This window comes from Symphalangus syndactylus, chromosome 11, assembly GCF_028878055.3.
Source record: "Symphalangus syndactylus isolate Jambi chromosome 11, NHGRI_mSymSyn1-v2.1_pri, whole genome shotgun sequence".
Lineage (NCBI taxonomy): Eukaryota > Metazoa > Chordata > Mammalia > Primates > Hylobatidae > Symphalangus > Symphalangus syndactylus.
Genome location: NC_072433.2, coordinates 36,165,215 through 36,180,177, shown reverse-complemented (window position 1 = coordinate 36,180,177; position 14,963 = coordinate 36,165,215). Strand labels below are relative to the sequence as shown.

At 58.2% G+C, this 14,963-nt stretch overlaps 1 protein-coding gene across 13 annotated transcripts in view; it reads left to right on the top strand.

Annotated features, from left to right (window-relative positions):
* The first annotated feature begins 2,156 nt into the window (after positions 1-2,156).
* ADGRG1 (adhesion G protein-coupled receptor G1) overlaps positions 2,157-14,963 on the top strand; it is a 45,112-nt gene continuing 32,305 nt past the window's right edge. For 5 of the 13 annotated variants that reach the window (XM_055298660.2, XM_055298658.2, XM_055298652.2 and 2 more), the window contains exon 1: positions 2,465-2,555. The gene's annotated coding sequence lies outside the window, so the exon portion shown is untranslated. Of the gene's footprint in view, positions 2,301-2,464; positions 2,556-10,735; positions 10,796-10,950; positions 11,217-14,963 lie in introns of those variants that run through there. The other 8 variants (XM_055298659.2, XM_055298653.2, XM_055298657.2 and 5 more) reach the window with 6 other exon arrangements.

Here is a 14,963-nt window from a genome sequence, read left to right as displayed (position 1 = left end):
ACAGAGAGGTTAAGAAACCTCCCCAAGTGCACCTAGTGAGTGAAGGTCCCAGCCCAGGGCCTCAGGCCCAGCCCCTGCTGCTCCATCACAAGCCAGGAGCCCTGAAGCCAGAGGGCATGGGGGATGGAGCATAGGTGTCAGGAGTGGCGGAGTTGCCAGCGGGTAGACAGGAAGTCACCGGGATTCCCTTGGTGTCCCTATCAGGGTGGGTGGCATCTCTGGGGCTGTGGGGAAACCCCGGAGCCTGGAGGTCAGGCTGTCACCCTACAGATCCCCCTCTCTCTGACACTCCATCTCCCTTCTGGTATCCCAACCCTGTCTGTACTCAAGCAAGAGACTCATAGGGCAGAGCAGGCGTGCAGGCCCATGGGTGCAGCAAAGGTGGCATCAACTGTTGGGAATATGCCATGGCGAAGAGCAGCAAGAGGGAGCTGGGACTAGGAATGCCAGTGGGGTCTGGGCTGGTCTTCAGGAATGGATCTGGGCTGTGGCCAGCAGATAACCCTTCTTTACTGCCTTGGGGAGTCAGAGAGGGCTCTAGTCCAGACCTGGCTCCACCAGACCTGGATCCACCTCTGCTCTCATCTGACCACCTGTCCACCCATCCCTGTTTCACCTCTTGCGTCTCATCTCTACCTCGGCTCATTTGTTCACCCACAGAATCAAGCTGGCCTCCTCCTCCTTGCTCCTTAAACACCAAGCCCTGGCCTCGGGGCATGTCCCAAAGGCCACTTTCCTCACCATATTCAGTCCGTGCGCATGTGTCCCTTCCCGGAGAGCATCTAAGCTGCCCCACCCCACCTCCATCGCTCTTTCCCCTTTCCTGGCTTATTTTTGTTCCATAATTCTTACCACTGGATTTGTTTATTTATTTATTTGAGACGGAGTCTCACTCTGTCACCCAAGCTGGAGTGCGGTGTTGAAATCTCGACTCACTGCAACCTCCACCTCCGGGGCTCAAGCAATTCTCCTGCCTCAGCCACCTGAGTAGCTGGGACTACTGGCGTCTGCCACCACGCCCCGCTAATTTTTGGTATGTTTAGTAGATACAGGGTTTCACCATGTTGGCCAGGCTGGTCTCGAACTCCTGACCTCAGGTGATCCACCTGCCTCGGCCTCCCAAAGCGCTGGCATTATAGGCGTGAGCCACTGCACCCTGCTGCCACTGGATATTTTTAATACTTACTTGCTTATTCATTTCTTATCTCTCCTACAGTTCTGAGGGCAGAGGTTTCTATGTTTTCTTGGCTGCAGGATCCCCCATGCCTGGCACCGGGCCTGGTACACAGCAGGCCCTCAATAGACACTCGCTGAAGGCGTGGTGCATCCCCTGCCTGTCCACACTTTCATCCATTCACCGTCTGTGCTTTCTTCCCACACTTCTTCACCCATCAATCACCCAGAATTTCTCCATCCAAGGCCCCGTGCTGGTTCTTGGGTTTGGTGCACTAGCAGGGCACACGGATCAGGAAAGAAAGAATTCTGACACTTAGGGATTGGTCCCAGCCAAGGGGGAGCCTGGGGGACTGTGGGAGAAACAGTGGGGTGAGGGGAAGTTTGTAGGGTGCATTGAGGTGCATGCAGCACCTCGCACCAGGCGTGACCCACAGCGGCACCTGATAGAGACTGTGTAGAATAAATTAGCCCTTGCCTGGATGGCTTCTAGAAGGAGTGGTGGGGCTCAGACGGTGTTCTCAATGTTGAGGATGTGATGTAGGAATCAGAAAGCATCTGGAGGAGGGGTACCTGGGTGTGAGAGCTTGAGAAACTTCCCCTAAAGAATTGCCAGACTGAGACAAGGAGTGAAGGGTGGGACAGGGGCCAGGCAGGCAGGGTTAGGGGCGAGTGGGCCAGGGCCTGCCTGGAGGACTCAGCTCGGCACCCTCCCAGGATGCCTTGAGCGGTGGCCGCTGAGCTCTTTCCTGGAAGAGGCTTCCATCCCTGCCCCTTTGTCTACCTCAGTTCTCCCTCTGTCCGGTGTCCTGCAGGAGCCTGGAAACTCAGAGAGAAGAATGAGCAGGACTCCCCATCCCCCTCGCTTCCCGCCTCCTGACCCCACCAGCTGCTGGCTGGGGCCTGTTTTTATTACAGGCAGGTGAGTCTGGCCCAGGATTCCAAGCGGGGCCTGGACGGAGGGAGGAGGCAGGAAGAAACTCACAAAGAGATGGCAAATTACGGATGGAGGGCAGCATCTCCCAAAAGCCTGGGCGGCCACTGAGACCCAGAGAACCCAAGGACTCCCCTGGGCTCATCCAGCAGCCTCTGCTTCCCAGGAGAGAGGTGCTGAAGTCCACGAAGAGGTGAGGGGTGGGGGGACTCAGCTCCTAAGGGTGAAGTTGGCCCCTGCAAGGACACCTGGGAACAAGAGAAGGTGGCGGCTGCAGTGGCTGTGGGGCAGCCGGAAATGGGGCGAGACAGACAGGCGGAGCCTCACCTAGGGCTGCCCGCCAGCCCAGACAAGCTCAGACTGGGTGCCTGTGGCCCTGGGAGGAGGTGGAAGGGGAGGAGCAGGCCACACAGGCACAGGCTGGTGAGGAACCTGCCCAGACCTGGAGGTAAGAGACGGGTGGGGGACAGGGGTGGGAAAGATAAGTGGGGTGCCACTGCCAGCCTGTCCCCCTTGACCTTGGCCATCCGTCAGGTCTTGTTCAATGCCCTGAGGGTCCCGATGTGTGTGGCCTGGCCCTTGGCCTGTTCAGGGTACTGGGCGTCTCTCAGTGGAGGCCCTGGCTGTTCTGGGGTTACCCCTTGCAGTGCACGGCATGGCCGGGCATGCTGGCATGGTGGTCATCCTGGCACCGAGAAGCTGGCAGGTGTGAGGTGTGTTCCCGGTGTCCAAAGGACACTGCAGGACGCAGGGCAAGGGTGACGCCGTGGAGCCTGAGCATGGACGGGAGGCAGGCGGCAGGACCTGAAGTCTCCTGCCTGCTTTCCGCAGCGCCCTGAGCAGCTTCCTCCTGGGATCCCACGGAAACCGGTTTGGGAGCAGGTTGGCCCAGGTCGTTTGACTTTTGACTGGGGAGAAGAAGGCAGCCTCCCCTAGCGAGCCAAGTGGAAGGAACGGGGTGCAGGCCTGGGGGCGTGCCCAGCCAGCGGCCAGCTGAGGGTCCCCCTGCTCCCCCCAGCTGCCTGTACCCAGCAGCACAGCCCTCCCTGCCCTGGCTGTAAGAGGCAGGAGGAGAACTTCAAACAGTCCCTCTCTCCACCAGCTGCTTGTCTCCTCTGGGCCAGGACCCTCCATGGTGGCTGAGGACTCTTCGGAATAGGGAACTGTCGTGGAAGAAAGGGCCTGGCCCTGCCACTGCCTCCTGTGGGACCCTGAGCCAGGCTCCCCTTCCCTCCAGGCCTGTTTCCTTGTCTGTTCCATGAAGGAGAGGCAGGGGCAGTGGTCTGTAAACCCATAAGCTGCAGCAGTAGGCCCCTCCCCTGGTCTCATGGGCCACACACGCCAGCCAGCCAGAGATGGGTGTCTGGAGTTGTGGGTGGGGTGCTGGCGCCATGCCTTCTCTACCAACTTGGCTCCCTGGGGCATGTGGGCAGAAAATGGCACCCCCATGTTCCCTCTGTTAATTAGGCAGCCCCTGCTAATGAGTGGCTTCATCATTGCTCCATTACGCCTTCTGAGCCATCTGTGCCCCAGCACTTAGGGGGAGACCCCGGGGGCTCCTGGCTGCTGGGCACAGGCACATGCAGAAGGAGGCATTTCTGGGATGTGTTGGGAGGCTGGGCTCTCCGTGGGCTTTCCACAAAGTAGTTTCAACTGCAGCTCTTCATTTTACCAAGAAAGAAGTGGTGGCAGTCCTGGTGTCCAGGTGAGGAAACAGAGGCGCCCTCTTTATGATTCTCCCAGTGGGAGGTCTCTTGTAGCCAACACCTTAACACATTCTGTGCTGGGCACTGATGGGGTGTGTATGTGTGTAGGGAGTGGGGGTGGAGGTGGGGTGCATGGGGAAATCAAAGCTGACATCCGGGAACACTGTGGCATCGAGTGAGGTGATACACAGTCCTTTTGAGATGGAGCAAGTCCTGCCATCTTTGCACACTGCTGTGCCACCTCGTGGGTAGTCACTAAACCTCTCTGGGCCTCATTTGGCTCCTTGGCACAGGAGTGATGATGCCTCACTGCCTGACCAGAGGCACCTGACCCAGGCCTGGCATCCGAGCAGCTGCCCCTCAGACCTCGCAGGCCAGGGCCAAGGGAGCTGCGATGCAAGAGGCACAATTTTAGAGGCAAGAGCAGCAACTGGGATGGTCTTGAGGTAAGGGAATGCTGGTGACCCCACGCCAAGGCTGGGACCCCTAGTTCAGGAAGGGAGGCTTCTACAGAGGAGTCAGAGGCCTCTTCTGGTGTCCTCTCCACTGGGGGAATTTGGATTTTAAAAGAGAACCCAAGCTGGGGGTGGTGGCCCACCTGTAATCCCAGCCCCTCGTGAGGCCGAGGTGGGAGGATCATGTGAGCCCAGGCGTTTGAGGCTGCAGGGAGCTGTGATTGCACCACTGCACTCCAGCCTGGGTGACAGAGCAGGATCCTGTCTCTTAAAAAAAAAAAAGAGAGAGAGAGTGGGGAGTTTATGCTAAACCAAAGATACAGCAGTGGCAGTGACAGAGGCTCTCTACGATAGGCGGATATCCCCATTTTACACATGAGGATGCTGAGGCACAAAAAGGTCTAATTTGATGCAAATCTCACGGTTGGCTATTCAAAGGGCTTTAGAGTGATGCTGGGTGGCATCTAGGTGGAGTGATGGGCAGTTTGGAGCCCCCCAACCACTGGGGCTCCTCCAGACAAGGCTGCTTCTAGCTGGGCGCCAGGCAGGGATCATCCCAGGAGCCACACTCGGAGGAGGTGCTGTGCTTCTGGCTCCAATACCCTGAGCTGCAGAGGACACCGTGACATCCAGGGATGTGTAGAGTCTCACCCAAGAACCCAGACCCCTGGATGCCCAGCTGCGCACACTGTAAGAGGGGCCCAGGCTGGCAGGCATGTGATTGGGTGAGGAAAGGGCTTGTTAGAGGTGGCCCAGCCTTGCTCTGGGCTCAGGGGCTTCTGAAGGCTGGGGGCAGGGGTATGGCCAGAATGACCTGTTCTGGATGGATCCAACCTTCCTGCCAAGTGCTCTCGGCAGGCTAGGCAAAAGGTCAGACATTCCGTCATGATTAGGAAGAGGGGGCGGCCACGCTGTCTACCTTCTATCTCGGGCAGTGGGGCACCCAGGCATGCCTTCCCGGCTGGGGAGGTCAGCAGGCGGGGGTGGGCCTTGGAGGCCCAGCCAGCCTGAACCCTAAGGAACTGCATTCTGCAGTGGCCCCTTCCCGGCAAGGCAGGGCCAGGGTGACCCTGGGGGAGGGAGAACGTCTGTCTGCATCGGGCTCAAGGCCATTTCTTGTTGGCATGTGGTCAAGATACCATTGGAACCAAGAAGACGGTATGGAGGGGGAAGGCAGGACTTAAATAAGGCAGCTCTAATCCTGTGTGACCTGAGTCAGTCCCTTTCCCTCTCTGAGTCTCAGTCTTCTCCTCTCACAAATGGGGCAAATCCTCCTTGACAGGGTTGTGGGGGAAAATGCAAGTCACCTGCCTAGCACAGGATAAGTGCTAAACAGGGGTTCACCTGCTCCAAGTCTGGAACCTTTGGGGGCGGGGTGGATAGAGGCCAGTGCGGCAGCCAGGTGTGGACACAGGAGCCCGACTAGCATCCGGGGAGTGCCTCCTCCCTGACCACAAGCTTCAGCGCTTTTGAAACCAGATGCAGGTTAAACATGGGCAGGGCACCTGCCCAGGCTCCACTCACCAAGGGAGCCAGCTAGATGGAGTCTGTCTTTGGAGCTCCAAATAAGGTATCAGAAAATAGGCTTGGACCTGGGCACGCTCGCCCCTCCTGTGTGCCCGGCCTTTCATCCTATCATCTGAGCTGGCACCAGGGCTTGCATCCCAAGGCTGGACCTGAAGCACCACTAGATTTGTCCCGTTGTAGCGATGAGAATGACCTTGCTTCCCCCGAATCTTGGCTAGGCCAGGCTCCCTGCTCTTTCCCCGACTGGGGGATGGGCAGTGGGTGGGGGAGGCAGGCCTAGGGAACCAGACACACAGCTCCCTTTGTGAAGGCGGCTGAGTCACATGTGCAACGCAATCCCTGCTGGGCCCTGGGGCGGGTGTGATGGGAGATGGCGTTATCATGGGACTGTGGGTACCCCCACGCTTGTGTCCAGGAGGCTTTCCCACAGGAGATAGCAGGGAGGTGGCTGGGAACATTGGCCGCAAAACACATGGTCTGAGCTCAGGTCCTGACTCTGTTGCCAACTTGCTGCAAAGCTTTGGGAAGGTCCTCTCTCTGAGCCTCAGGTTTCATCTCTGTTAAATGGGAACAACCATCACTGTTTTGTAGAGGAGGTAGTAGATGTGAAAGGGTTCTGCAAACTGCAAATGGTGGAGTTCTGGGCCTTTGGCATTCATGTGGACTTTATCATAATAATAATGGTGTTGGCCAAGATTTATTGAGCACCTACTGTGTGCCAGGCATTGTGCTCAGTGATTTATATGGTCACTCAGCTTGCAAGGGGAGAAGCCTGGATGTGAACTGCTCTTGTCTAAAAAATACCCACCTCTGAGGCTGGGCGCAGTGGCTCACACCTGTAATCCCAGCACTTTGGGAGTTCAAGGTGGGAGGATCGCTTTAGCCCAGGAGTTCAAGACTAGCGTGGGCTAACGTAGCAAGACCCTGTCTCTCCAAAAAAATACAAAAATTAGCCTGGTGTGGTGGGGCATGCCTATAGTCCTAGCTGCTTGAGAAGTTGAGGTGGGAGGATCGTTTGATCCCAGGAGATTGAGGCTGTAGAGAGCTATGATTGCATCACTACATTCCAGCAAGGGCAAAAGCACAAGGCCCTGTCTCGAAAACAGAAAAAACCCACTTCTGAGCAGGCAGTGGTTGCTCATGGCCATTTGCACAGGTGGGGACAGCTCTTCACTGTTTGCTAGGCTGGTTCCCACTAAATGCTGCTGCTCTGGCTAGAGGGTTAGAGATAGAACAAGGGGCTGAAGACCTCCTCCTAACCCTCCTAGCCCCACCATGTCTTCCTACTGCCCCAGGCCTCAGTCACAGCAGACAATAAGGATGCCCTAACCTCTTATCCCTGTCCTGAGGCCCTCATGTTCTTGCAGATCTCCTCCTACCTCCCTGACAGCCCCCTCTCTACCTCCTTTGCAAGCCCCTCTGAATAACAGTGTCCTGGCCAATGCATCGGGGTGCCCATTGTCTGCCAGGCCTGGGCTGCAAGATTTACGCATGTGGCCTCATTTAATTGGCCCAATAGGAGGTGCTATTTTGGTCCCCACTTGGCAGGCGAGGAGATAAATGGATGGAGAGATGCTTGCCCAAGTCATCCAGCTGGCCGGCCGGGAGTAGAGGCCAGCTGGCCTGAACCCAGAGTCTGTGATCACAGACTCTGGGCTCAGAGAGGGGGCAATGCTGCTGCCCCCTCTCCTCTGTCCCTCAATACAAAGGGCTTCCTGCACCTTCAGCTTTCTGCTCTCCCCACACCATCTCTGGACTCTGTTGCCAACCAATGATGCCATGACCTTCTCTGGGCCTGGCGACCCCAGTCCCTCACTGCTGAGCCCCAGTGATGTGTTTCCAGCTGCCTTGGGAAGCAGGGGGGACCTGTGGCTTCCCCACATGCCACAGAGCTACCCCCATTCCATTGCACACAGGGCAGTCTCTTCACTGCCTTCCGGATCTGCACCCCATCCTGTGCCCCGATGCTTCAGGGACGTTTCAGACATCTTCTCCCTCTCCTTGGTCCCCACCTTCACTCGTCGGGTTGTGGGGGGTGGGGTGTCCCAGCCCTTTTCCTGGTCTCTTGGACCAAAGTCTTCTCCCCAGCTCTTCCCGCATCTGCCTCCTTCAAGGCCCCATCTGGACCCAACTTCCCCTCTACTCCTCCGCCATCCCTCCGCATCATTGCTGGTACAAGTCCCTAGCGTCTAGACCAGGGCTTCTCACACCTCCAATTCTGGAATCCCCTGGGCATCTTATTAAAATACACATTCAGATTCAGCAGGTCTCAGGCTATCTGCAGGTCTGAAGACCATATTTTGAGGGCTAATCAGGCCTCTCCCTACCCAAACATCTTCTCTGGCTCCCCAGTGCCTTTGATTTAAGCCCAAACTCTACACTTTCAAAATCTTCCAGAATCTGCCCCTTGCTGCCCAGTTAGATCCCACTTCCTTCCAAGCATGGCTCCATGCCCTACCTCTCCACCTTAGCCAATGCTGTTCCCTCTGCCTGGGGTGCCCTTCCTGCTGGTCTCTGTTTATCGAAGCCCCCTTCTTCTCCTTCAGGGGCTCAGCAGGGGCTCTGGGATCTACGCGCTTAGTTCAGATCCTGGCTCTGTTATAGAAAGGTGTGGGTAGCCCTCCCTGTACCTCGGTTCCCCTTCTGTAAAGTGGGGATAGACTGTTGTGAGAACCAAAGGAGAAGATGAAGTGCCTAGCAGGGGCCGGATACCTGGTGTCCCGTGTTTGGTTACAGCTCACACACCTGGAGGCCCAGCCAGGTCCAAGCTGTGTGACCTTGGCTAAGTTACTTCATGTCTCTGACGATCTCTAATGTACAAGTGGTACCCAACCCACAGGGTTGTGTGGATAAAATGACAATGATCTTCATAAGCAGAGCATCTTACACCATAAAACCTCCAGACATAGCAGGTTATTATTAGTCCTGTTATCAGTACTCATAACAGATAGTGTTGTGTTTAACAATTCATTGAATTTCTCCCCCTTTACTCCCAGAGCCCCTGTGGATGCTGAATACCAACTCCAGGTATCACTGCTGTGAGAGCCAGGCTTGTCTCCCTTCCCAGACTCAGAGCTGGGGGCCTGCTTCCTCACCTGCCTGCCCCTAGCTCATAGTAGGTCTCTGCAAAGCCCGACGGTGAGAGAGGCGGGCAGAGCTGGGCAGACAACTCCTGCCTGGCCAGGCAGCCCCATAGAGCTCTCCTGTGTGGCCAGAGTGGCAGCTGGCTCCGCCCTCTCTTCAGCGATCTGCAGAGAGAGTGGTGCCTTCAACTCTCCATCTGTGCCCTTCTGGTCAGCACCCTCTGTGGGGTGTGTGTGTGGTGGTGGTGGTTGGTGGGGGGACAGCTGCCCTGTGGGCCTGGTCCCTGGGGAACAGCTGAGGCTGCCCTGGTTACCAACTGATCAGGCCCTGAAGGACTGACCTTGGGGAAACTGAAGCAGAGGTGGTGGTATATCAGGGATATACCTGGATAACTCACTTGTCCTCCCTTGTTAGTGGGCCCCCAGTGTAGGCTGGCCTCTGCTGCTTTGGCAATAAGGGAGCTCCCACTGCAGCCCTGGGAGGGAGCAGAGGGCCTGAGATAGGCCCAGTGCCCACTGTGCCTCCCTGCCCCAGGCATTGGCCCACAGCCTGGACTGGGGGCTGTGAATGTGGGGAGCACAGTGCCATTTTCTGGAAGCTCTCACCTTATGGCCTCCCTGCACCCCACGGGGTGGCTTTGTGGCCCTTCCTTTCTGCAGCTTGATTTCAGGCAGGTAGGTGAGGAGTGCAGTTCACCTGCAGCAGCCCCGGCTCCTAGGCTGCCCGAGACGTTCCATTCATTCTTCCTCCACGTGGCATGGGGAAGCTTTTCCAAGCCCCCTTGTTTAGAAGGCAGATCTCTACCGGAGAGAAGGAATCTCAAGTTCCCCAAGCATCCACGTGTCCAGGCCCCAGGCTGAGGCCTGGGGTGCTGGATTGCTGAGTGGTTAGGAGACCCGCTATGGAGCCAGACCACCTGCGCCCCCGCCATCCCAACTCGGGCACCTCCCTGCTGTGTGACCTTGGGCAGGTTAATTCTCATCTCTGAGCTGCATGTCTCTGCCTTAAGCTCCCTCTTCTTCATCACCACATTCACAGGGAGTGTTTATTGAGGGCTTGGCAAGTACTGGGCGCTGGTCTGAGCAGCAGGTTTGACTTCTCTCCACTGCCAGGGGCGCTCTGGAGCTGGAATGCAGACGGTGGTCAGCGAGTGTAATTACTGTTATTGTCACCACTCACCCTTCCGGCATTGTAAAATCCTCCCAGCACATCTGACTGAGGAATCATCTATCCTCATCGCTCGGAGGAGGGCAGACAGGAGCCTCTGCAGGGAGTGTGAGTTATCCAAACCCTCCTGACTCGAGAAGGGCGCTGAACCCCAGCAGCGGGAGGCGCTGCTGTCAGAGGAATGACCAGAAAGGGGATGGGGCATGGCCCATTTCCACACTTCTCTGCCTGAGCTTTTGGGGCCACTGGGAATGGCTCTACACCCAGGCCTCGGTTTCCCCTTTGGCTCAGCAGATGGATTAAAGGAGGCCATTTCCAGAAGCCCCTGGGGTCTCAGAATCCAAAATGACTTGGGATGTTGAAACTGTGGGTGCTTGAGGAGCACTGAGAGGGGAGACGGGTCACGCTCCAGAGGGGACGCAGGTCAGCCGGTCAGTCGTGCGTGGCCTGGCTGGCCTCCTGCCCAGCTGCCTGTCACCCGCTCCCTCCCGACTGCCTTCCGCTCTGCCGGTCAGCACTGGCTCCTGTCGGCTGCCAAGGAGGCTGGACTCTCCTTCAGGAAAGGGCAGTTGTCGCCCTGACCTGGGGGGTGGGTGGACAGCATCCAAGGGCCCTGTTGCCGTGGCAACCCCGACCTCTCTGTGGGAACTTTGGGGAGACTGGCCCTGGGAGGCGACAGATGGAGGCTGAGGAAGCAGAGTGATCCCCGGCCCCTGCCTGTCCCTGAAGATTGTCTGCCTGGATGAGGGGTGAGACTGAGGTGCCCCCTTGCCTGGCGCTGAGTCATGGGCATCCCCCAGGGTCACTGCCTCAGCGCTCTCAGCCCTGCCCCCTCCTGGTCTCCCTCTGAGAAATCCATGACTCACATATATCGTCTGTCATCCCCAGTCAAGCTCAGGGAGGAGGGAGGAGCCCAGCTGGGGCAGGATGGGGGTGTCTCCCCACCAAACACACCCGGTCCCTCCCTCTCTGCACTAGCTGCCCGCCCTGCCCTGCCGTAGGAGATGGGCTGGGAGTCTCCCACGCTCTCCAGCTCACTCGGCAGGCAGCGGGAACCAGGGCTGGCAGGTTAAACCTCTGGGGGTGGATCCTGAAAGGTGGTCCAGCCGTGTGGCCCTGCGTGGGACCCTCCACCTGACAGCAGGTACCCAAACAAGGGCTGGACAGCAGGTAGGAAGAGGAATAGTGTGAGTGTGTGAGTGTGAGTGTGAGTGTAGATGTGTGCATCTGTGCATGGGTGGCTGTTGGGCAGTGGGTAGGGATGGTGGTGAAATGGGGAAATGGGGGGGTCTTGGTATCTTGGTGGGACCTAGCCCAGGTCAGCTTGGCTGTGGGTGGGTCTCTAGAGTGCGAGTGGACCCACAGGAGATGCCTGGGAAGGAACTGGGGCCCAAGGGGAGCGACACCTCCTGGGGCTCCCAGGCATTTTGTAGCTGGAGAAACTGAGGCTCAGAGTGGTACAGTCACTGGGCCCAGCAAGCTGGGGTCTGCTCTCTGGGCTGTGAGATCAGTGCTCCCACTACACAGATGACACAGATGGGAGAACCGAGGCTCTGGGAGGGCAGGTGGCTTGCCCAAGGTCACCTAGCACATCCAGGGATAGAAAGCCAGAGGCCAGGCTCAGTGGCACTTGAGGGGACTCCTGAGGGCAGCTTTCCTGTAGCTGTCCCTGGGGCTGGGTCCGGGGTCCCCACTGTGCAAGGGACAGCCGTGCTCTTCATCACCAAGGCCAGCTTTGGGAGGAGGTGGCCCCGCAGGGTCTCTGAACATGGGCCACCTGGGTGAGAGTCCTGGAACTGGTGACAGGCAGACGGGGAAGCGCAGGCTGCGGGCTGAACACCCTGCCCGTTGCCACCAGACCTCAGGGCTCCATCTGCCTGGAGCTGATAGGACTTCCCACCCTGGTCCCCACGGGGGCTGGGAACATGTAGGAAACCGATGGTTCCTGCCCTCCCCTGTCCCCAGCCCACCTCCCCTGTGTGGTAGAGTTGGGGTCTCCCAGTGCCCCACTGGGAGGGGCCTGTTGCTCATTTTACTGAGTGGGGAGGAGGGGATGGGTCAAGGCAGGGGCCTCCCACCCCCCACCCCCCACCAATGTGGAGCAGCTGTGGCCTGGGGTCCACAGGCTGTGTAGGAATAGCCTTTGTGGCTCCTTCAGTGGACCAAGGAAGTTATTTGTGGAAGCATTTATTGAGCGCTTACTGTGCACTCTGTACTCTGTTGGGAACATGGCCATGAGCGAGGCAAATAAGGTATCTCAGAACTCGTGAGTGGCCCAGACCCAGAGCCAAGCCCCCTGCCCCTCCCAGAGGGTAGCCCCGGGCAGCCTGTTGGTTCCTTGGGGTCAGAGACTGTGTGAGAAGGAGCATATCTGGGCATTAATAACCATGGGCTGCCAAGTTGGCTCCTCAGAGCCCAGGCAGGGGTCCTATGGGCTCTTTTCTGCCAAAGTCCAGGTGTGGAATGAGCTCTTAGGGCCAGACCTGACCCCTTCTTTGCTGCAGGGACCCGAGATATGGACCCACCTTGGTCACAGCATCACTGTGGCTCCCTTGCTGTTCCTCTCCTCTGGCCTCAGGAGCTCAGCTGCTTAATGGGTGTGTAGGGGTAATCATAGCTGCCCTGGCTGCTGTGGGCCTGGGGCTTGGCTCTGAGAGTGTCAGGTGATGGAGAACACCGCTCCAGGTGTGATCTGTGACGGACAGGCTGTGTCTCAGCCTGGGCCACTGGGCAAGGGCCAGTCAGCCTGGTGTGACACTTCCTTTTGTCAGGGACACAAACAAAACAGTTAGGAGGTGAGATGGAGGCATGAGATAAGCTTGCTAACAGAGGGCCCAGAGAAGGGGAAGAGGACCAGGGAGGCTCTGCGGAAGGCACTTAGGCTGGGCTTGGGAGAAGGTGGGAGGGGAAGGGGCTGATGTCTGTATGAGCACTGTAGAGGGAGTCCTAGTGGAGGAAACTACTTAGGAAAACATTTGGGGAATGATACAAACTGGGGACCACGGGGAGGGTGATACCGGACCCCTGGCATGGGTCATTTCATGGGACTTGATGAGCCAGGCCAGCAGGTCCCAATCTGCTCTGTGGCGGGAAGAGAGGCAGGAGGACTCGCCAGGCGGGTGCTGTGTGGGGCTGGGGGCCCAGGCTGCAAACCCGGCAGGATGGGGAGGGGCAGGATGGGTGTGCAGTGTGAGGTTGGCCAGGCAGTCCCAATCTCTGGCTGCTGGGTTAAGGCTCAAGCTTGGGGGCAGCTTCACGTGTGAGGGAGACAAGGGGGAGGTGGCGCCCAGTGGAGGGAAGGGCAGGAGAGAGGTGGCAGAGCTGCGGCAGGGTTGGTGTGGGGGTTGGCCTCCTAGCAAGGCCCAGCTTGACAAAGGCAGGTGTGAGGAGTGGGCAGGACAGCTGTGGAGGGGTCACTGCGGACTCTCCTACAGCCAGACTGGGATGCGGGTTCCGCCATCCTGTGCAGAAGCTGTGTGCAGGTGGGGCCTGGAGGGCTGTGCCGTTTCAGGGATGCAGGATGGGCTTCCATGTGGCAGGGCTCCCAGGGAGGCCACGGAGGAGGCTGTGGGGAAGTCGGGTGGAAGTAGGGAGGAGAGGGGAGCATGACAACAGAGCCCCAAACCCCAGCACCACCTCCTCCTCCCAGACCAGAGCCTGAGCAGGGCTCAGCCCCGTCCCCATGCTGGGGGTGGCCCTATGGACCCCGCCTTCTGACTCACAGCAGATGGGGACATCATGTGAGCAAACCCAGCAGTCAGGGGTGACCAGACGCAGCAACTGGGCAGATGGCAAATGGGGGGCGGGGCGGGCTGGCACAAAGGGGTCTCTCAAACCGGGTGGGGCGGGGCCGTGGCGCAGCCTCAGCCTCCCAGGCCTCCTTTCTCCTGAGCCATCACTCGGCTGAGACCCTGCCCCTCCTCCTGTCTCTGGTGCCCCATCTGGGGCTCCTTGAGGTCCCCAGGGGAGCCCTGTAGATTCTGGGCTTAGGTCTGGACTGCTGGGTAGAGGGGCCAAGGGTTGGGGAGGAGGAAGGGACACACATTTTCTGACCACTGCCCTGTGCCAGCCTGCCCTGGCAGGAGGTCAGCTAAGCCCCAAACTCTCCCTGGTTCCCTGATGGCTCAGCCTGGATGGGAGCAATCCTGGACCTTCCCTGACCTCAGACTCTGCCAGGCCCTGGGCTCAGTGCCTGGCACATGACACCCACTTTTCAGATGAGGACATTGAGGCAGCAGAGGCTTACCCAGTGAGCAACCCCACATCTTTGGGGATCCAGAATTTGGGTTCTTGTCTCTTGGTGGAGAGGAGGCTCCTCAGCCAGCCAGGCACATGCTCGTGTCTTGAACCCCGCCCCGGCCACTGCCAAATCCACGCACCTGTAGGGTGACAGGGCCCATACAGACAGCAAGGGTGGCTTGCCCAGGGAGAATCTCGACTTTGTTTCTCTCTGGTTGTGTGAACCTGGGCCTGTGCCTCGGTTGCCTCATCTGTAAACTGTGGATCACAGTCACATCTGCTTCAGAGGCCATTATGAGCATGAAGAGAGTTGATACAGGAAAGCATATGGGACAGTACCTTTCCCATATGTGGGGATGTTAAGCCTTTTTTTTTATTACCTCTCCCATTGGACAGATGGCTGTATTGAGGCCCAGAGATAACCTGAAATAACTGTGAGCACTTCTCCCTGCCCCCGCTACTGCTGGGAGAGCTGCGGCCACCTGGACACCAGTGGGACTCACCCACCCACCTCCAGCCTGACTCGTGCTTTGGTGAGGAGGCCAGTGTGGTGGGCATCGGGCTCCCGAGCTGGCGCCTGCGCAGGCTCAGGCAGTTTGTGGTATGCTTGGCAGTTCCAGGCAGAGATAAAAGCTCAGCCCCGGAGGAGCTGGCATGCTTCCGGGCACCAGTGGACAG